Source organism: Callithrix jacchus, chromosome 1 (assembly GCF_049354715.1).
Source record: "Callithrix jacchus isolate 240 chromosome 1, calJac240_pri, whole genome shotgun sequence".
Taxonomy (NCBI): domain Eukaryota; kingdom Metazoa; phylum Chordata; class Mammalia; order Primates; family Cebidae; genus Callithrix; species Callithrix jacchus.
In genome coordinates this window covers 63,294,190-63,316,537 of record NC_133502.1, presented here as the reverse complement: position 1 = coordinate 63,316,537, position 22,348 = coordinate 63,294,190, and positions in this window count along the sequence as shown.

Below are 22,348 nucleotides of genomic sequence, written 5' to 3'. Positions count from 1 at the left end.
TCTGCTGATCTCAACTCCATGTTCTTTTCATTGCTCCATGAGGTAACACGTGATTTCCTACTATACTGGGTACTGAAAAGAAAGTTGCCGGGTACAATGGCTCACGCTTGTAATCCTAGCACTTTGGGAGGCCGAGGCAGCATATCACTTGAGACCAGCCTGGGCAACATGGCAAGATCCTATCTCTACAAAAATTAGCTGGGCATGGTGGCATATGCCTGTAGTCCTAGCTACTCAGGCGGCTGAACTGGGGGGATCGCCTGAGCCTGGGAAGTTGAAGCTGCTGTGAGCTATAGGAGAGGAGAAGAGGGAAAGGAAAAGGAGGCTAACCAGTTCATCATAATTTCCCTCCCCTCCCCTCCCCTCCCCTCCCCTCCCCTCTCCTTCCCTCCCCTCCCCTTCCCTTCCCTTTCCTTCCCTTCCTTTCCTTTCATCTTTCTTTCTTTCTTTCTTTCTTTTTTTTTTGACAGAGTCTCACTCTGTTGTCCATGGTTGGAGTGCAGTGGTATGATCTCAGTTCAGTATAACCTCTACCTCCTGGGTCCAAGCAATTCTCATGCCTCAGCCTCCTGAGTAGCTGGGATTACAGGCACCTAACACCAGGCCCAGCTAATTTTTGTATTTTTAGTAGAGACATGGTTTCACTATGTTGGCCGGGCTGGTCTTGAATTCCTGGCATCAAGTGATCCACTTCCCTCAGCCTCGCATAGTGCTGAGATTACAGGCATGAGCCATTGCACCCAGCCACAAGTTCATAATTTCTAAATGAGCAGCCTAAAGAAAGGTCTGCTGCAAGATTATAATACAATAGAATCGCTAACATTTATTGAGTGCCTACTATGTGCTGACATTAAGTGCTTACATATATTAAATTAACTCACTCTCACATCCACTCTATAAGGTATTATTCTCATTTACGGATAAAGCAAGTGAGGTAAAAAGAAGATAAATAACTTGTTTGCCCAAGTCAGGGAATGGTTGAACCAAGATTTGAACCCAGGCCGTCCAGCTCCAAAGTTTACGTATCCATAAGCTACGTTGTAGCCATTTGCCTTTTACTTCATGTAGGGTGCAGAGAAAGAGAGGTTGAACACGGTAAATTACATTCTACCCTGCACTTAAAATTCAATGAAATATTTCTGCTTAAAAGTCAATGATGTCATCTTTATTACTATTTTTATTGACATTCATTTTTTTTTTTGCTATAGCATCCCATTATACAAATGTTCAAGTTTTTGGAGAGTTCTGAAACTATAAATTATTTTTTGAGGCTGATTAGATGGAGACAGGCTTTGTTTACTAGAAAAATGGAAACACCATGGAATGTGCAGTTTTCAGCAGAAAAGTCACAGCCCCTCTTCCACAAAGCCACTATCTATTTCTACTCTGCTATCGCGGAATCCAGATGTTCTCATCCTCCCAACAAATGCTTTCCAATGGGAACTTCTTGTTCAAGCAAACCAAAGCACAGTTTTATATAGTGTGGACTTTGGCTTTTTTTGAGCCCTCCATTATAAAAAAAAGTGCAAGGCAATTCTGTTGCTTTCGTGCTGTGTTCTCAATCAGCAACACAGACCCATCATTTATTATATTGAACTTTGGTTTTTGTATCTCAGGGGAAAAAATTTAAATTTTATGTCCTGGGCAGTATAGAAAAAAATACCTTCTAAAACATTAGAGAATCAGGAACTTGCTGTGGCTTCCCTGCTCCAGTTGTAAAAATAACATTACCAGAATGGGTTTTTTTTTTTTTTGACCTAGCGTTTTAAAAACCAATTGATTATGAGGATTCATAAGGTGATATTCACAAGTAATGACTGTTGAAAGTTATATGAGTAAAAAGAGGATAGACATCAGTGACTAATTTTAACTTAGTCTCCATATATTTAAAATGTGATTTAAGAAAAGGAAGCTTTTGAAAAAACAAAGTTGCTCCGGATTCCTAACACCTTTTTATTTTTGCGGTTCCTTTCCTGCCAGTGACATTGGTGAGTAATTAATGGCTAGAAGGCAGGACACATGTATAGTGCTAAAGTCCTATTACTTAGCTTAAGTTTCATGACCTACCCTGTAAGACAACTCATGTGAAGCTGCAGACATCCCCCGACCCCATTTAAAAAGAAATTTTAAGTACAATTCACTTTTGGAAAATTTGGCTGTGTTCTGGAGTTCAAGAGGGTATGGTGACTACTAAACTCAATAGCTGTGTGTTTGTTTTATGTAGAAGTTATACACACTTTGTAAAGCATATATGTCTGACAGTATTAAAAAAGCAAGGCTGGTAAAACCAATGGCAAGGCTAGGGGATGACTGCAAATTTTGGCTGGGCTAGGAGCCATACTGAGATGGTTTTGTTACGGTTGGTGGTGGTGTGCCGATGATAGGACATCTGAACAGAGGACAAGAGGGTGACAAGATCCAGTTGGAATCAGCTGGGTCTTGAAATCAACCTGTAGAAAGGCAAATCTATGCAGAAGTGTCTGCAACTCCATATACTACTTACACTTAAGGTATTCTAGGATGTTAAAAAAAGAGCTTGCCAGTGTTTGTATAAGAACTCAGGACCACTATTTTTATTTCTAAACATTAAAGGTGACTGGGTATTGTGGACATTGAAAGGTTGACTCCAAAGACACTGGTCTGCTTGGCATCTGCATTAGGTCACTGGTATAAATAATGCCAGCTAACAAGTGTTGAGGCATTGCCATGTGTGAGGCACTGGTGAAGATATTTGATGTGAATTTAATCATTTAATCTTTTTAAAATTGTGGTAAAAAATACGTAACATGAAACTTACCGTCTTAACCTTTTCTTTTCTTTCTTTTCTTTTTGAGATGGAGTCTCGCTGTTGTTGCCTGGGCTGGAGTGCAATGGCGCCATCCTGGTTCACTACAACCTGCGCCTCCCGGGTTTCAGGAATTCTCCTGCTTCAGCCTCCCAAGTAGCTGAGATTACAGGTGTCTGCCGCCACACCTGGCTAATTTTTGTATTTTTAGTAGAAACGAGTTTCACCATGTTGGCCAGGTTGGTCTGGAGCTCCTGACCTCAGATGATCCACCCCCCTCAGCCTCCCAAAATGCTGGGATTACAGGCATGAGCAACGGCGCCTGGCCCATCTTAACCATTTCTAAGAGTACAGTTTAGTGGCCTTCAGTACATTACATTGTTGTGCAACCAGTTTCTCATCCTTCAAAATGGAAACTCTATATCAATTAATTCCTCCATTCCTCTTCTTAGCCCCTGGCAACCACCTTTCTACTTGATGTCTGTATAAATTTGACTACTCATTATACCTCATATAAGTGGAATCATACAGTATTTTTCCATTTGTGACTGGCTTATTTCATAGATATGTGAACACACACACACACCATTTTGTTTATCCATCAATAGACAATAGGTTGCTTTCAACACGTGGCTATTGTGAATAATGCTGCTATAACATGGGTGTGCAAATACCTCTTCAAGATCCTGCTTTCAATTCTTTTCGATATATACCCAGAAGTAGAATTGCTGGATCATATGGTAATTCTATGTTTAATTTTTGAGGACCTGCTATAGTGTTTCCATAATGTCTGCACCATTGTACATTTCTACCAGCAATGTATAAGGCTTCCAATTTCTCTGCATCCTCACCAACACTTGTAATTTTCTGTTTTTGTCTCTTAATAGTAGCTGAGGGGTTTTTCCTGACACTGAATACACAGTTTTTTCCACACCAACAACCAATTCAACCAATTCTCTGGCACTAACTGGGTGTTCAGCAATTCAATTCAGTTCTGATACTAACTTCTAAGATTAGCACAGACCTCAGAGGTTAAGGACTCATTCCTATAAGACTGTCCCCTCTTTGGTTGAAAGTCCCAGGGGTCACCAATATTTATGACTGGCCAGCTATACATTTGGGGTCCCCACAACTTCTTCTCAGGCTTGATAATTCACTGGAATGGCTCACAAAGAGAACTTTGGAAAATACTTAACATTTAGTTTATTATAAAGGATTCATACAACCCAGGAACAGCCAAATGGAAAAGATGCATAAGGCAAGGTACTGAGTGGGGTTAGAGGGTGGTAGGACAGAGTCCACATCCCCTCTGGGCACCCCACTCTCCCAGCACCTTGATGTGTTCACCAACCCAGAAGCTCTCTGGACCTCATTTTTACGGGGTTTGATTGGTTTCATTATGTGGGAGTGATTGATTAAATCATTGGCCATTGGTAATTAAGTTTAATCTCAAGTCCCTCTCCCTACTCCAGAGACTGGGGAGGGAAAGCGGGTGCAGGTAATGGGGGCGGCTGAAGTTTTAATGATTTAATCACCTGATTAGTTTTTATAGTGACGAACTCCCAACCTGAAGGTATCTAGGGGGCCCCTGCTTTGAGTCATCATTAGCATACAAGACAGTAAATTCCAAGTGTTTGGGGAACTTTGTGCCGGGAACCAGTGGCAAAGACCAAATATTTATTTTTTATTACACCACAGTAGCCATCCTAATGGGTGTGAGGTGATATCTTTGTGGTTTTGGTTTGCATTTTCCTAATGATTAGCGATATTGAGCATTTTTTCATGTGCTTGTCAGCATTTATTTATGTCTTCTGTGGAGGAATGTCTATTCAAGCCCTTTGCCATTTTTAATTTGAATTATATGATTTTTATTGTTGAGTTGTAATTATATATTCTAGATACAACCTTTTATTAAATATATGATTTGCAAATATTTTCTCCCATTAGGTAAGCTCCTTACGAGCCTGTTGATCAGGTCCTTGAATGCACAGAGTTTTAATTTTACATGGTTCAATTTATCTATTTTTACTTTCCTTGCCTGTGCTTTTGGTATCACATCCAGGAATCATTGCCAAATCCAGGGTCATACAGCTTTTCCCCTGTGTTTTCTTCATACCATTTTAATAGGTTTAGGTCTTATGTTTAGGTCTCTGATTAGTTTTCAGTTAATTTTTGTATATGATACAAGGTAAGGGTCCAACTTCATTCTTTTGCCTTTGGATATTCAGTTTTCCCAACATCACTCGTTGAAGAGAGTGTCCTCTCCCCATTGAATGGTCTTGGCACCCTTATCAATAATTATTTAATATTTATGTCAACTTTGTGAGATAGATGTCCTCAGATGAGGACACTGACACCCAGAGAGGTTAAATAGCTAGTCCAAAGTCACACTGAGTAAATTCTGGAGTCAAGATTATAACCTAGACTAAGCTAAAAACTTTTGTGCATCGCAGGACACTATCAGGAGAGTAAAAGACAACCCACAGTGTGGGAGAAAATATTTGCAGATCTCACATCTGATAAGGGATTATTATCTAGAATGTATAAAGAACTCTGAGAATTCAATAACAAAAAGCCAAACAATCCAATTCAAAAATGGGCAGGAAATTGAATATCTATTTCTCTAAAGAAGATATATAAATGGCCAATAAAAATGCCTGAAAGAATACTCAACGTCCTTCACCATTAGGAAAATACAAATCAAAACTACAGTGATTCACACCAATTAGGATGGCTGGTATCAAAAAACAGAAACCAACAGTGTTGGTGAGGATATGTAGAAGCTGGAATACTGTGTATTGCTGATGGGAATGTAAAATGGTGCAGCCCTGTGGAAAACAGTATGGCAGTCCCTCAAAAAAGTAAACATAAAATTACTGTATGACCTACTTCTGGATGTACATATAAAAGCATTGAAAGCAGAACTCAAATAGATACTTGTTTACCAATGTTTTTAGCAGTGTTATTCACTGTAGCCAAAAGGTGAAAATAACCTTAATGTCTGCTGACAAATGAATGGATAAACAAAATATGAGATATATATATATAATGGGATATTATTAAGCCTTAGAAAGGAAGAAAATTCTGACTCATGCTACAACATGGGTGAGCTGTAAGAACATATGCTCAGTGAAATAAGCCAGACATAAAAGGACATATATGCTTCCACTCATATGAGGTACCTAGAAAAGCCAAATTTGTAGAAACAAGAAGTAGACAGGTCATTGTCAGGGGTTTAAGGAGGGAAGAATTGGGAGTTCATGTTTAATGATTACAGAGTTTCATTTGGGAAGATGAAAACGTTTTAGAGGTGGATGGTGGTGATGGTGGCAGGACGATGTGAATGTACTTAATGCCACTGAATTGCACATTTTAAAATGGTTAAATTGCAACCCAGACAATTTCCTCCACAGCCTACGCTCTTAGCCACAGTATTATAGCTGCCTCTCTGGTGTGTGGCTTCTTACAGATTTACAACAAACATGAATCTCGTGGGTGCCCCGGCTCATCCACTGAGATGTCCTCTTCAGCCTGACTATATGGAGGTCCAGTCTGACTTGCACCTGCTCAGTCTTTTGACTTTATCTTCTGGCTCCCCGAGTTGTCCCAGCCACCAGAGATCAGAACACACACTGGTAATCCTTTAGCTTTGTATTCTGGTTTTCCCTTATTATTTGCCTTACTTTATCCCAGTCAGTTTGGTGTTTAGAAATGTGCTTATCGTAGCTTATCCATCATTTTCAGATGTTCTGTACTGGGAAGTGTCACTCTGAATGTTTAGTTCTCAATATTGGCCCTCGATGATCTGAGATGCTCTTTTCTAATATTACTTGTAATACCTGGGACTCACGAAGACCTACCTAACTCACCTAACAGCAAAAATGATTCAACTCAGTAAGCAATGGTGGTGGTTACTGTTTTGGAGAGGCATATGTCAATTACAGCAATGCTTCTCAAAATATCTGAATCACAATCTCCTGCAGGGACTAGTTTGAAATGCAAATCCCAATCTCTCACCTTCTTGAGGTTGTGATTCGGAAGGTCTAGGGTGGAACCCAGGAAATCCACAGTTTTAACAGTCACTTCTAAGTGCTTTTGGTAAAAGTGAACAGCTAACCTACTCTGAGAAATGTAGCTAGCAGAAGATTGGGAAAAACATTCATTTGGAGAGAGGGCTATGTGGTCTTTGAGGGCTGCTTTCTCCTTGGAAGAAAAGAACATGGACTTCAGACCATCTAATCTGGACTTTGCTCCACAATGATCACCTGTTAGATCTTCAGCAAGAGTCTTAAACATATTTGTGCCTTAGCTTTCTTATGTTAGGTGGAGTTAATAATACCTTTTTATAAGTTTGGTATAAGAATTAAATGTGATAATAGATATTAAGCATCTTGTAGACTTTTTGCTAAACATAGCTTTTAAATTCACACATTTAACTCCTGCTGAAACTCTGCCAAAATGACAAGAAAGGAATACGAAAAGGCATACATGTCCAAGCCCAAGGAAAATCAGAAAAGTAGAAAACAGTAAAAAAAAAAATTAGAGAATAGAAATTAAATGGAAGCAGAGGAGATATTCAATTAGTACTCACCTTTCCACTCTGATATGACCTCATCGATTATATATAAGCAGTGTCTGTTCTGTGCTCCTGCCCTCCTTGTAGTTAAATATTTTCATGGTCATCCCTGAACAGAGGAATGGTAATTGATTTAGCGAGTTGAACCTAAACCTAAGAAAGTTAAACCTAACTGCCTGAGGAACAGGATGCCAAGGAGAGGGAACCAATTCATTCCAGAGAACATTGGGAAAGTTCAGCACCAAACATCATGCAGAGCTGGGATGAGAAGAAAAGACTCAAAACAGGGAGACTGGTTAAAGAAACACGTGCTGGAGAAGATTTAGACTCAGAATCAGAATTCTTATCTGCAACTCCGAAGTCACTAAGACAATGAAACAACTCTCAAAATGTAGGAGAAAATGTTTTCCAGGAGGAGGACTCAAGATGGCGCTGTGAGAACAACCCAGGATTGAAGCTCTCGCTGGACGCGCGGAGAGGGTGAGTCGGGGAAGCATTTCCAGACGGATCTTAGTTGCCCACAGAACGGGGAAATTCCCAGGTATAAAAGAGACGCGGGATGCCAGGCAGAGGTCTCGGCTGGTGCAGCCGGCAGCTGGTGCGGCTCCGGCCCGCGCCGGAGCACAGAGGCACTCCACAGCGCTCCATACAAAAGCGCCCTGTGAGGGGTGCCCTGTTGAACTGGCAAACTGAGACCCGAGAGGGCTGAACTTGAGACTGAACGGGTCTTGAACTGTGACCCAGCCCAGGAAATCCCAGGGACTCAGTGTTTGGTGGAGCGCAGTGTGAAAAACAACACGGCGATTCCAAACGCTCCTGGTAAAAAGGTTTTTTTAAAGCGCAGCTCCATGGGGGAGGGGGCGTCAGCCATTACTGAGGCAATCAGCCCCTACTGAGGTACACGCCCATTGCTTACGCAGCCTGCCATTGCCGAGGCAACCCGGTACAACAGAGACACTCCGCCACAGGGCGTAGCCCGTGGCAACAGGGCGGAGACCACAGCAGAAGGGCAGAGCCTGCAGCAAAAGGGTGAACCTCACACCAGGAGGGCGGAGCCTCGGCAGGCAAAAAGTGACTAGACTGCCTCTTAGCTTGGCAGGACAGCGAGGTGGACACTCACAAGGAAAGCCCAAACCCGCCCCCAGACAGAGCATCTGAGAAAAAAAGGGGTTTTCTTAAGAGTTAGGTTGCAGCACAACTAAACATAGCAGCCTAGCAGCCCTGAATGAACAACAGAGCTCACAGCTCAGCACTTGAGCTCCTACAAAGTACAGACTGTCTCCTCAAGCAACTCCCTGACCCCTCTATATCCATAAGACTGACATTTGGCAGACATCATCCTGGGACAAAGATAGCAGAAAAAGAAACTGGTAGCATCCCTCGCTGTTCCGCAGCCACTATAGGTACACCCCAGACAAGCAGGGCCTGGAGTGGACCTCAGCAGTCATACAGTGAAGGGGCTAGATTGGTAGAAGGAAAACCAAGTAACAGAAATACTCCATCATCAACAATCTGGGTGTCCACTCAGAGATCCAATCGAAAAGTCAGCAACTACACAGACGACAGGTGGATAAATCCACAAAGATGGGAAAAAACAGCGCAAAAAGGAGGAAAACACCCGAAACCAGAACACCTCGCCGCCTAGAAAGGACCAAAACTCCTCACCAGCAAGGGAACAAAGCTGGATGGAGAATGACTGTGACGAAATGACGGAATTAGACTTCAGAAGGTGGATAATGAGAAACTTTTGTGAGCTAAAAGAACGTGTTTTAAATCAATGCAAATAAACTAAGAACCTTGAAAAAAGATTTGAGGAAATGATAACAAGAATGGATAACTTAGAGAGGAATATGAATGAATTAAAGGAGCTGAAAAACACAATATGAGAACTTCGCAAAACATACACAAGTTTCAATAGCCGAATTGACCAAGCAGAAGAAAGAATATCAGAAGTCGAGGATCAACTCAATGAAATAAAATGAGAAACCAAGATCAGAGAAAAAAGCGCAAAAAGGAATGAACAAAGTCTCCAAGAAATGTGGGACTATGTGAAGAGACCTAACCTACGTTTGACAGGCGTACCAGAATGTGATGAAGAGAATGAATCCAAGCTGGAAAATACTCTTCAGGACATTATCCAGGAAAATTTCCCCCACCTAGCAAGACAGGCCTATTGCAGGAAATACAGAGAACACCACAAAGATATTCCGCAAGAAGAGCAACCCCAAGGCACATAATCGTCAGATTTAACAAGGTTGAAATAAAGGAGAAAATACTAAGGGCAGCCAGAGAGAAAGGTCGGGTCACCCACAAAGGGAAGCCCATAAGACTCACAGCAGATCTCTTGGTGGAAAGTCTACAAGCCAGAAGAGAGTGGGGGCCAATATTCAACATCCTTAAAGAAAAGAACTTTCAACCCAGAATTTCATATCCAGCCAAACTGAGCTTCAGAAGTGAAGGAAAAATACACTCCTTTGCGAACAAGCAAGTACTCAGAGATTTTGTCACCACCAGGCCTGCTTTACAAGAGCTCCTGAAAGAGTCACGACACATAGAAAGGAACAACCAGTACCAGCCATTCCAAAATCACACTAAATGCTAAAGAGCATCAACATAATGAAGAATCTACAACAACTAATGGGCAAAACAGCCAGCTAGCATCAAAATGGCAGTATCAAATTCACACATAACAATATTAACCCTAAATGTAAATGGGCTAAATGCACCAATCAAAAGACACAGACTGGAAAATTGGATAAAAAGCCAAAACCCAGCAGTGTGCTGTATCCAGGAAACCCATCTCACATGCAAGGATACATAAAGGCTCAAAATAAAGAGATGGAGGAAGATTTACCAAGCAAATGGAGAGCAAAAGAAAGCAGGAGTTGCAATCCTCATCTCTGATAAAATAGGCTTTAAAGCAACAAAGATCAAAAGAGACAAAGAAGGCCATTACATAACGGTAAAAGGATCGATACAACAAGAAGAGCTAACGATCCTAAACATATATGGACCCAATACAGGAGCACCCAGATACATAAGGCAAGTTCTTAAGGACTTACAAAGAGACTTAGACTCCCACACAATAATAGTGGGAGTCTTTAACACTCCACTGTCAATATTAGACAGATCAACCGGACAGAAAACCAACAAGGATATCCAGGGCTTGAACTCAGACCTGGAGCAAGCAAACCTGATAGACATTTACAGAACTCTCCACCCCAAATCGACAGAATATACATTCTTCTCAGCACCACATCACACCTACTCTAAAATTGACCACATAATTGGAAGTAAAGCACTGCTCAGCAAATGCAAAACAGCTGAAATCATAACAAACACCCTCTCAGACCATAGTGCAATCCAGTTAGAACTCAGAATTCAGAAACCAACCCAGAACCACACAGCTTCATGGAAACTGAACAACTGGCTCCTGAATGTTGACTGGATAAACAACGAAACGAAGGCAGAAATAAAGAAGTTCTTTGAAACCAATGAGAACGAAGACACAACATGCCAGAATCTCTGGGACACATTTAACAGTCTCTAGAGGAAAGTATATAGCAATAAGTGCCCATATGAGAAGAATGGAGAGATCCAAAATTGACACCCTATCGTCAAAATTGAAAGAGCTAGAGGAGCAAGATCAAAAAAACTCAAAACCCACCAGAAGACAACAAATAACTAAGATTAGAGCTGAACTGAAGGAGATTGAGACACGAAAAACCCTCCAAAAAATTAATAAATCCAAGAGCTGGTTTTTTGAAAAGATCAACAAAATAGACAGACCACTAGCCAGATTGATTAAAAAGAAAAGAGAGAGCAACCAAATAGATGCAATAAAAATGATAAAGGGGAAATCACCACAGATTCCACAGAAATTCAAACCATCATCAGAGAATATTACAAACAACTCTATGCACATAAACTAGTAAACCTGGAAGAAATATATAAATTCCTGGACTCCTGTGTCCTCCCAAGCCTAAACCAGGAGGAAGCTGAAACTATGACTAGACCAATAACAAGGTCTGAAGTCGAGGCAGCAATTAAGAGCCTACCACTCAAAAAAAGCCCAGGTCCAGACGGGTTCACAGCCGAATTCTCCCAGACACACAAAGAGGAGCTGGTACCATTCCTTCTAAAACTATTCCAAATAATCCAAAAAGAAGAAATCCTACCCAAATCATTCTACGAGACCAATATCATCCTGATACCAAAACCCGGCAGAGACCCAACAAGAAAAAAAAACTTCAGGCCAATATCCATGATGAACATAGATGCAAAAATCTTCAATAAAATATTGGCAAGCCGGTTGCAACAGCAAATCAAAAAACTTATTCATCATGGTCAAGTAGGATTCATCCCGGGGATGCAAGGCTGGTTCAACAAACGCAAGTCTATAAACGTAATTCACCACATAAACAGAACCAAAAAAAAAAACCACATGATTATCTCAATTGATGCAAAGAAGGCATTTGACAAAATTCAACAGCCCTTTATGCTAAAAACCCTCAATAAACTCGGTATCGATGGAATGTATCTCAAAGTAATAAAAGCTATTTACGACAAACCAACAGCCAATAATATCATACTTAATGGGCAAAAACTGGAAGCATTCCCTTTGAAATCTGGCACTAGACAAGGATGCCCTCTCTCACCACTCCTATTCAATATAGTACTGGAAGTTCTAGCCACAGCAATCAGGCAAGAAAAAGAAATAAAGTGTATTCAAATAGGAAAGGTGGAAGCCAAATTGTCTCTATTTGCAGATGACATGATAGTATACCTAGAAGACTCCATCGCCTCAGCCCAAAAACTCCTGAAACTGATAAGCAACTTCAGCAAAGTCTCAGGATATAAAGTCAATGTGCAAAAATCACAAGCCTTCCTCTACACCAATAACAGACTTAAAGAGAGCCAAATCAAGAACGAACTGCCATTCAAAATTGCTACAAAAAGAATAAAATACCTAGGAATACAACTCACAAGGAACGTAAGGGACCTCTTCAGGGAAAACTACAAACCACTGCTCAACGAAATCAGAGAGGACACAAACAGATGGAGAAACATTCCATGTTCATGGTTAGGAAGAATTAATATCGTGAAAATGGCTATACTGCCCAAAGTAATTTACAGAATCAATGCTATACCCAGCAAGCTACCATTGACTTTCTTCACAGAACTGGGAAAAACCACCAGGAACTTCATATGGAACCAAAAGAGAGCCCGCATAGCCAAGTCAATTCTAAGCAAAAAGAACACAGCGGGGGGCATCACACTACCGGATTTCAAACTATACTACAAGGCTACAGTAATCAAAACAGCATGGTACTGGTACCAAAACAGAGATATAGATCAATGGAACAGAACACAGGCATCGGAGGCAACACAACATAGCTACAACCATACAATCTTTGATAAACCTGACAAAAACAAGCAATGGGGAAAGGATTCCCTGTTCAACAAATGGTGCTGGGAAAACTGGCTAGCTATGTGCAGAAAGCTGAAACTGGACCCCTTCCTGACACCTTACACCAAAATTAACTCCAGATGGATTAAAGACTTAAACATAAGACCTGGCACCATAAAAACCCTAGAAGGAAATCTAGGCAAAACCATCCAGGACATAGGAGTAGGCAAGGACTTCATGAACAAAACACCAAAAGCATTGGCAACAAAAGCCAAAATAGACAAATGGGACCTAATGAAACTCCACAGCTTCTGCACAGCAAAAGAAACAGTCTCTAGTGTGAATCAGCAACCAACAGAATGGGAAAAAATTTTTGCAGTTTACCCATCTGACAAAGGGCTGATATCCAGAATTTACAAAGAACTCAAACAGATTTACAGGAAAAAAACAAGCCCATTCAAAAGTGGGCAAAGGATATGAACAGACACTTTACGAAAGAAGACATATATGAGGCCAACAATCATATGAAAAAATGCTCATCGTCACTGGTCATCAGAGAGATGCAAATCAAAACCACATTGAGATACCATCTCACGCCAGTTAGAATGGCGATCATTAAAAAATCTGGAGACAACAGATGCTGGAGAAGATGTGGAGAAAAAGGAACACTTTTACACTGTTGGTGGGAGTGTAAATTAGTCCAACCATTGTGGAAGATGGTGTGGCGATTCCTCAAGGCCTTAGAAATAGAAATTCCATTTGACCCAGCAATCCCATCACTGGGTATATATCCAAAGGACTATAAATCATTCTACTACAAGGACACATGCACACAAATGTTCATTGCAGCACTGTTTACAATAGAAAAGACCTGGAATCAACCCAAATGCCCATTGATGATAGACTGGATTGGGAAAATGTGGCACATATACACCATGGAATATTATGCAGCAATCAGAAATGATGAGTTCGTGTCGTTTGTAGGGACATGGGTGAATCTGGAGAACATCATTCACAGCAAACTGACACAAGAACAGAAAATGAAACACCACATATTCTCACTCATAGGCGGGTGATGAAAAATGGGAACACATGGACACAGAGAGGGGAGTACTAAACACTGGGGTCTATAGGGGGGAAAAGGGGAGGGCCAGTGGGAGGGGGAGGTGGGGAGGGATTGCCTGGGGAGAAATGCCAAATGTGGGGGAAGGGGAGAAAGCAAACAGCACACTGCCATGTGTGTCCCTAAGCAACTGTATTGCATGCTCTGCACATGTACCCCAAAACCTAAAATGCAATTAAAAAAAAAAGAAAATGTTTTCCAATGAAGTATTCAATAGCAAACCATTAATCACGATATTTTTAGATATGAAAAGTCTCACAATTTTACTTTCTATGTTCTCTTTCTCAATAAGTTACCAGATAATGTGTCCTATGAAAATTGGAGAGAGAGAGAGGAAACAAAACAAAACAAAACAAATTTCTGTTGTTTTAAGCAATCCAGTCTGTGGTACTTTGTGTTATGGCAACCCTAGCAAACTAAGGCCACAGGGTTAGCAAACAGGCCTCAAAGCTTCATCTGCACAGCATGTGTCTTATTCTTCAGATTGTATATTTAGTTGGGAGCCTTGATAGGAGGACTGATGAAGATTTTAGGGATGATTTAAGTCTCCCAAAACTATCACTTGGTATTGCCACTGGCTAGATGCCAATCTGGATGAGTCCAGTGAAATGAATGTGTTTTAAAGTTATTACAGCCAGGCATGGTGACTCATGCCTGTAACCCCAGCACTTTAGGAGGCTGAGGTAGGTGGTGGATCACCTGAGGTTGGAAGTTCAAGACCAGCCTGACCAATATGGAGAAACCCTGTCTCTACTAAAAATACAAAATTAGCCGGGCATGGTGGCGTATGCCTGTAATCTCAGTTACTTCAGAGGCTGAGGCAGGAGAATCGCTTGAACCCATGAGGTGGAGGTTGCAGTGAGCCGAGATTGCACCATTGCACTGCAGCCTGGGCGACAAGAGCAAAACTCTGTCTTATAAAAAAAAAAAAAGTTATTTCAAATGCATAAGCTTGTTATGCAATATATTTTATGGACAGTAAGATCTCTGCACCACTGTGTAGTAAAAGCCTTGAGCGTTTCTCTATTTCATAAAAGAATCAGATATGAAGCCAAGAGAAGTAGGTCTCCAAGCCTATCCTTCTAATAAAGCTTCATAAGACTGGCTACAGTAAGATGTCACTCATTGGTATCTCATGTCTCTGTTTTGTGTCTGACTGGATACTTAAGATCAAATTATTTAATTTCTTCCTTTTTTTTTTTTTTTTTTTGAGATGGAGTTTGCTGTTGTCCCCCAGGCTGGATCGTTGCCCAGGCTGGCATGCAGTGCAGCTCACTGCAACCTCCACCTCCCGAGTTCAAGTGATTCCCCTGCCTCAGCCTCCTGAGTAGCTGGGACTACAGGTACGCACCACCATGCCTCGCTAATTTTTTGTATTTTTAGTATACAAATACAAAAATGGGATATCGCCAGGTTGGGCAGGCTGGTCTCGAACTCCTGACCTCAGGTGATCTGCCTGCCTCAGCGTCCCAAAGTGCTAGGATTACAGGTGTGAGCCACCATGCTCAGCCAATTTAATCTCTTCTACCTAATTATTTGCTTTTGAAATTTACCAGTTCTCCTTAGTCTCACTGCGGAGACTAAGCTCTAGCGCTCCCGGAAAGACCTTTCAATAACTCAGAGAAAATCATCAGGCCCATATCCTCCCCCCACAAATAACAAATTAAGATTTCAGAATTATCACTTGATAATTTACTTGAATTTTTGGTTTCTTTTTAAACTTTATTCATTCATTCATTCATTCAAGACAGAGTCTCTTTGTTGCCCAGGCTGGAATGCATTGGCATGATCTCAGCTCACTGCAACCTCCACCTCTGGTTCAAGCAATTTTCCTGCCTCAGTCTCTCAAGTAGCTGGAACTATAGGCACCTGGCATCACATCTGGCTAAGTTTTGTATTTTTAGTAGAGATGAGATTTCATCACGTTTTCTCGAAAGATTTTGGCCAGGTTTTCTCGAACTCCTGACCTCAGGCAATCCACCCATCTCAACCTCCTAAAGTGGTCCTTTTTTTTTTTTTTAAGATGGAAATTCATTTGTTTAGGTACATGCCATAAGTTCAAATTCTACTTCCAAAATCTGTTTCACATCTGCCCAGGTCTTTTCATCTCTAGCCTAATGGCATGTCCATATCTCTGAAGATTTACTACAGTAGTGTCTTGTGTTCCCCTCCTGCCCTTTTTTCTTTTCTTCTTCTTCTTCTTTTTTTTTTTTTTTTTTTTTGATAGAGTCTCACTCTGTCGCCCGGGCTGGAATGCAGTGGTGCAATCTCGGCTCACTACAACCTCTGCCTCCCAGGTTCAAGTGATTCTCCTGCCTTAGCCTCCCGAGTAGCTAGAATTACAGGCACCTGCCACCACATCTAGCTAATTTTTGTATTTCTAGTAGAGACAGGGTTTTACAATGTTAGTCAAGTGATCCACCGATCTCAAGTGATCCACTCACCTCGGCCTCCCAAAGTGCTGGGATTACAGGTGTGACCACTGTTCCCCTTTTATATTTTCATTCCCTCCACAGAAAATAAGTCACCATATGACTCTACTTCGTGAAACTATTCATCAGATTCACTTACGATAAAATGTAGCATGCTTAATGTGGCCTACTAGGCTGTTCTTAATTGGACTCCAGTCATCCTCATCTCCTGCCATTATTCTTTTCAAACACTGTACTCTAGTCACATGGTCTCAGGTTCTTCAATACATCAAGCTGTTTCCTCCTCAGGGCCTTTGCACATGCTGTTCCTCTTATCTACCATGCTCTTTTCTCTACTGTTTAGTCTCTTCTATAATTACAGTTACATTTCACTTGTTTTGTCTATAGGTTAGAAAAATTAAAAGCTAATAAACAGCATTTAAGAAATGATTTTCTGCATATGAGTAATTACAAAAACAAGTAGTAAGAAATAAAAACGAACGATCCAAGATGGCTGATCGCTAACATCTCGGATTGCAGCTCCCAGTGAAAGCGCAGAGAACGAGAGGATGCCACACGTTCAGACAAATTTTGGTCGCTCATGGAGCAGAAGATTCCCAGTGGAGGAGCTGTACGGGTCACCAGCACGACTCTTGTGGCTGGCGCAGCGGTTTCACCAGCACCTTGGCGTGGCAGCTCTCGGTGCAGAGTAAACAGGACTAGTTCCCCTTCTGACAGAGGTTTGGAGGAGCCACATGGGTCGCCAGCGCGATTCTTGTGGCTGGTGCAGTGGTTTTGCCGGCACCTCGGTGCAGCAGCTCTTGGTGCAGAGTAAACGGGACTGGTTCCCTTTCTGACCGAGGTTTGGAGCTCCGGGAAGGCAGAGTCACCTATTATGGACTCAAGAAGGAAGCCAGACTGGAGATTCCTGGGCAGAAAAGCATCGTCAGTCTTAACACCGCTGTTTTGGCCGGCGCAGTGGGTTGCTCATATTTCGGCCCTGGGAATTAACAACTTGGATGTCCACTCAGAGACCTAATTTGAAAGTTGGTAATTACAAAGATGACAGGTGGATAAATTTACAATGATGGGAAGAAACCGGCGTAAAAAGGCTGAGAATACTCAAAATCAGAACGCCTCTCCCTCTAAAGAGGATCACAGTTCCTCATCAACAAAGGAACAAGACTTGATGGAGAACGAGCGCATCCCATTAACAGAATCAGGCTTCAGAAGATGGATAATAAGAAACTTCCGTGAGTTAAAAGAACATGTTGTAGCCCAATGTAAAGAAACTAAGAACTTTGAAAAAAGGTATGATGAAATCCTAATGAGAATAGACAACTCAGAGAGGAATATAAGTGAATTAATGGAACTGAAGAATACAATGCAGGAACTCCAAGAAGTATGCACAGGTTTAAACACTCGAATTGTTCAAGCAGAAGAAAGGATATCAGAGGTCGAAGTCCAACTTAATGAAATAAAACAAGAAGACAAGATTAGAGAAAAAAGGATAAAAAGGAATGAGCAAAGTCTCCAAGAAATGTGGGACTATGTGAAAAGACCAAATTTACATTTGATAGGTGTACCTGAATGCGACGGAGGAATGAATCCAAACTGGAAAATATTCTTCAGGATATTATTCAGGAAAATCTTTCTAAACTAGCAAAGCAGGACAATATTCAACCCCAGGTAATACAGAGAATACCACAAAGATATTCCTCAAGAAGAGCAACCCCAAGGCACATAATCGTTAGATTCACCAGGGTTGAAACAAAGGAGAAAATACTAAGGGCAGCCAGAGATCGGAAGGTCAGGTTAATTACAAAGGGAAGCCTATCAGACTTAGAGCAGATCTCTCAGCAGAAACTCTACAAGCCAGAAGAGAGTGGGGGCCAATATTCAACATCCTTAAAGAACAGAACTTTCAGCCCAGAATTTCATATCCAGCCAAACTAAGCTTCACAACTGAAGGAAAAATAAAATCTTTTATGAACAAGCAAGTACTCAGAGATTTTATTACCACCAGGCCTGCTTTACAGGAGCTTCTGAAAGAAGCATTACACATAGAAAGAAACAACCAGTATTAGCCTTTCTAAAAATATACCAAAAAGTAAAGAGCATCAACATAAAGAAGAATTTACATCAACGAATGGATAAAACAGCCAGTTAACATCAAATGGCAGTAATCCTAAATTTAAATCGACTAAATCCCCCAATCAAAAGACACAGCCAAAACCCAACAGTATGCTACATCCAGACCCACTTCACATGCAAGGATACACAAAGACTCAAAACAAAGGGATGGAGAAAGATTTACCAACCAAATGGAGAGCTAAAATAAATAAATAAATAAAAATCAGGAGTTGCAATTCTCGTATCTGATAAAATAGATTTTAAAGCAACAAAAATATAGTGGTAAAAGGATCAATGCAACAACAAGAGCCAACGATCCTAACACCCGGATACATAGAGACTTAGACTCAATGAGACAGAAAATTAATAAGGATATCAAGGACTCAAACTTAGATCTCGAACAAGTAAACTTAATAAATATTTATAGAGCTCTCCACTTTAAAAACACAAAATATACATTCTTTTCAATACCACATCACACCTACTCATAGGTTTAAATGAAATATTGATTGGCCATTATTAATACCCATTTTTTTTTTAGAATAAAGCAACATTTCTGTTCTCTCTCCCTCTTTTTCTTCCTCTTTTTTCCTCTCCTTCACTTCTTTTTTTTTTCTTTCCTTCTCTCAAAAAAAGAAAAAAAAGAAATCAACTTGTAGACCTCTAGATCCAGGTCGGTAATGTCTCTCTCATTGCCTGATTTCCTTCCTTCCCTTCTCTCCCTCCCTCCCTTCCTCCCTCCCTCCCTTTCTCCCTTCATGCCTTCCTCCCTTCCTCCCTTCCTAAAAAAAAGAAATAAAAACATACATGTACAAAAAGACTTGCACTTAAATATTCATAGGGCTTTATTCTGAATATCCCCAGGTTGTAAACAACCCAAATTCCATCAGCAGAAGAATAAACAAAATGTGCTATATTTGTACAATGCATTATTAATTAACAACAAAAAAAGAGAACCTCGAATACATGCAACCTCGTGAGCCTCCAATGTAATATATTGAACCAAAGAAGCCAGATATATTAACAGAAAAGTGCTTACAGTATGATTCTTTTTTTATGATTATTATTTTGTTTTTTGAGATGGAGTCTTTCCCTGTCACCCAGACTGGAGTGCAATGGCACCATTTCAGCTCTGCAACCTCCACCTCCCAAGTTCAAATGATTCTCCTGCCTCAGCCTCCCAAGTAGCTGGGATTACAGGTGCCCATCACCACGCCCAGCTAATTTTTGCATTTTTAGTAGAAATGGGGTTTCATTATGTTGGCCAGGATGGTCTTGAACTCTTGACTTTGTGATCTGTCCACCTTGGCCTAGCAAAATGCTGGGATTACAGGTGTGAGCGACTGCACCCGGCCATGATATGATTCTATCTATGTGAAGTTAAAAGGCAGGCAAACCAATCTATAGCTATGGCAATCAGAACAACACAGTGAGACCCTGACTCTACAAAAAATAGAAACCAGCTGGGCATCATGGCACACACCTGTAGTATTATAGCTATTCAGGAGCCTGAGCGGGAGGATCACTTGAGCCTGGGAGGCCGAGTGATACGGTTTGCATTTGTGTTCCTGCCCAATCTCATGTTTAATTGTAATCCCCAATGTTGAAGGAGAGGCCTGGTGAATGGATCATGGGGGCAGAATTCCCCCTTGCTCTTCTTGTGATAGTGAGTGAGTTCTCATGAGATCTGGTTGTTCAAAAGTGTGTGACAGCTACCCCTTCATTCTTTACCTCCTGAATGTAAGATGAGCCTGCTTCCGCATCTGCCAGGATTGTAAATTTCCTGAGGCCTCCCCAACCATGCTTCTGGTACAGCCTGCAGAACTGTGAGCCAATTAAACCTCTTGTCTTTATAAATTACCCAGTCTCAGGTAGTTCTTTATAGCAGTATGAGAATGGACTACCATAGTACATTGGCACCAGGAGTGGGGTATTGTATAAATATACCTGAAAATGTGGAAGTGACTTTGGAACTGGGTAATGGGCAGAGGTTAGAAGGGTGTGGAGGGCTCAGAAGAAGACATGAAGATGATGGAAAGTTTGAAATGTCCTAGAGACTTGTTAAAATTGTAGTGACCAAAATGCTGACAGTGATATAGTCAATGAAGTCCAGGCTAAGGACGTCTCAGATGGAGATGAGGAACTTAATGGGAAATGGAGCAAAGGGCACTTTTCTTATGCATTAGCAAAGAGGTTGGAGGCATTGTATCACTACCCAAGGGATCTGTGGAAGTTTGAACTTGAGAGTGATAATTTAGGGTATCTGGCAGAAGAAATTTCTAAGCAGCAAAGTGTTCAAGATGTGGCCTGGCTGCTCTAGCAGCCTGTGGTCATATTTGTGAGCAAATAAATGATGTAAAACTGGAACTTATATTTTAAAAAGAAGCAGAATGTAAAAGTTAGGAAAGTTTGCAGCTTGGAAACAAAAACCCATTTTGTGGGGAGGAATTTGAACGAGCTGCAGAAATTCTCAAAAATAAAGAAAAATCAAATGTTGCTAGCCAAGATAATGGGGGAAATGACTTGAAGGCATTTCAGACAACTTTGAGGCAGCCTCTCTCATTATAGGCCTGGGGGCCTAGGAAGGAAGAATGGCTATGAGGACCAGACCCAGGTTCCCCACTACTCTGTGCAGCCGCAGGATGTGGTCTCCTGCATTGTGGCTGCTCTAGCTCCAAACATGGTTAAAAGGGCCCAAGGTACAGCTGAGGCCACTGCTTTAGAGGGTGCAAGCCATAATCCTTGGTGGCTTCCACATGGTGTTAAGTATGCAGGTGCACAGTGTGCAAGAGTTGAGGCGTGGGAGCCTCCACCAAGATTTCAGAAGATGTATGGAAAAGCCTAGAGGTCCAGGCAGAAGCCTGTTGCAGGGGGACCTGCTACTAGGGCAGTGCAGAGGGGAAATGTGGCATTGGAGTCTCCACACAGGTCCCCACTGGGGCACTGCCTAGTGGAGCTGTGAAAAGAGGGCCACCATTTTCCAGACTCCAAATTGGTAGATTGAATGACAGCTTGCACCATGCACCTGGAAAAGCTACAGGCACTCAACAGCAGCCTGTGAGAGCAGCCACAGGGGCTGTAGCTGCAAAGCCTCAGGAGCAGAGCTGCCCAAGTCCTCGGGAGCCCCACTCCTTGCAGCAGTATGCCCTGGATGTAACACGTGGAATCAAAAGAGATTATTTTGGAGCTTTAAGATTTAATGACTGCCCTGCTAGGTTTTGAATTTGCATAGGGTCAATAACCCCTTGTTTTGGCTAATTTCTTCCTTTTGTAATGGATGAATTTACCCAATGCCTGTACCACCATCGTATTTTGGAAGTAACTAACTTGTTTTTTATTTTATAGACTCATAGGTGGAAGGGACTTGACTTGTCTCAGGTGAGACTTTAAACTGTGGACTTTTGAGTTAATGCTGAAATGATATTAAGCCTTGGGGGCCTGTTAAGAAGGGATAATTGTGTTTTGCAACGTGAGAAGGACATGAGAATTGGGAGAAACCAGAGGTGGAATGATATGGTTTGGATTTGTGTCCCTACCCAAATTTTATGTTGAATTGTAATCTCCGAAGTTGGAGGAGGGGCCTGGTGGAAGGTGATTAGATCATGGGGGCAGATTTCCCCCTTGCTGTTCTTCTGACAGTGAGTAATGTCTCATGAGATCTGGTTGTTTACAAGTGTGTAGCACCTCCCCATTCACTCTCCTCCTTCTGCTCTGGAAGAGATGATTTAAGATGAGCCTGCTCCCCCTTCCACCATGATTATGTTTCCTGAGGCCTCACCAGCGATGTGTCCCATACAGCCTGCAGAACTGTGAGCCAATTAAACCTCTTTCCTTTATTAAGTACCCAGTCTCAAGTAGTTCTTTATATTAGCCTGTATGAGAACAGACTAATACCTCGAGGCTGCAATGA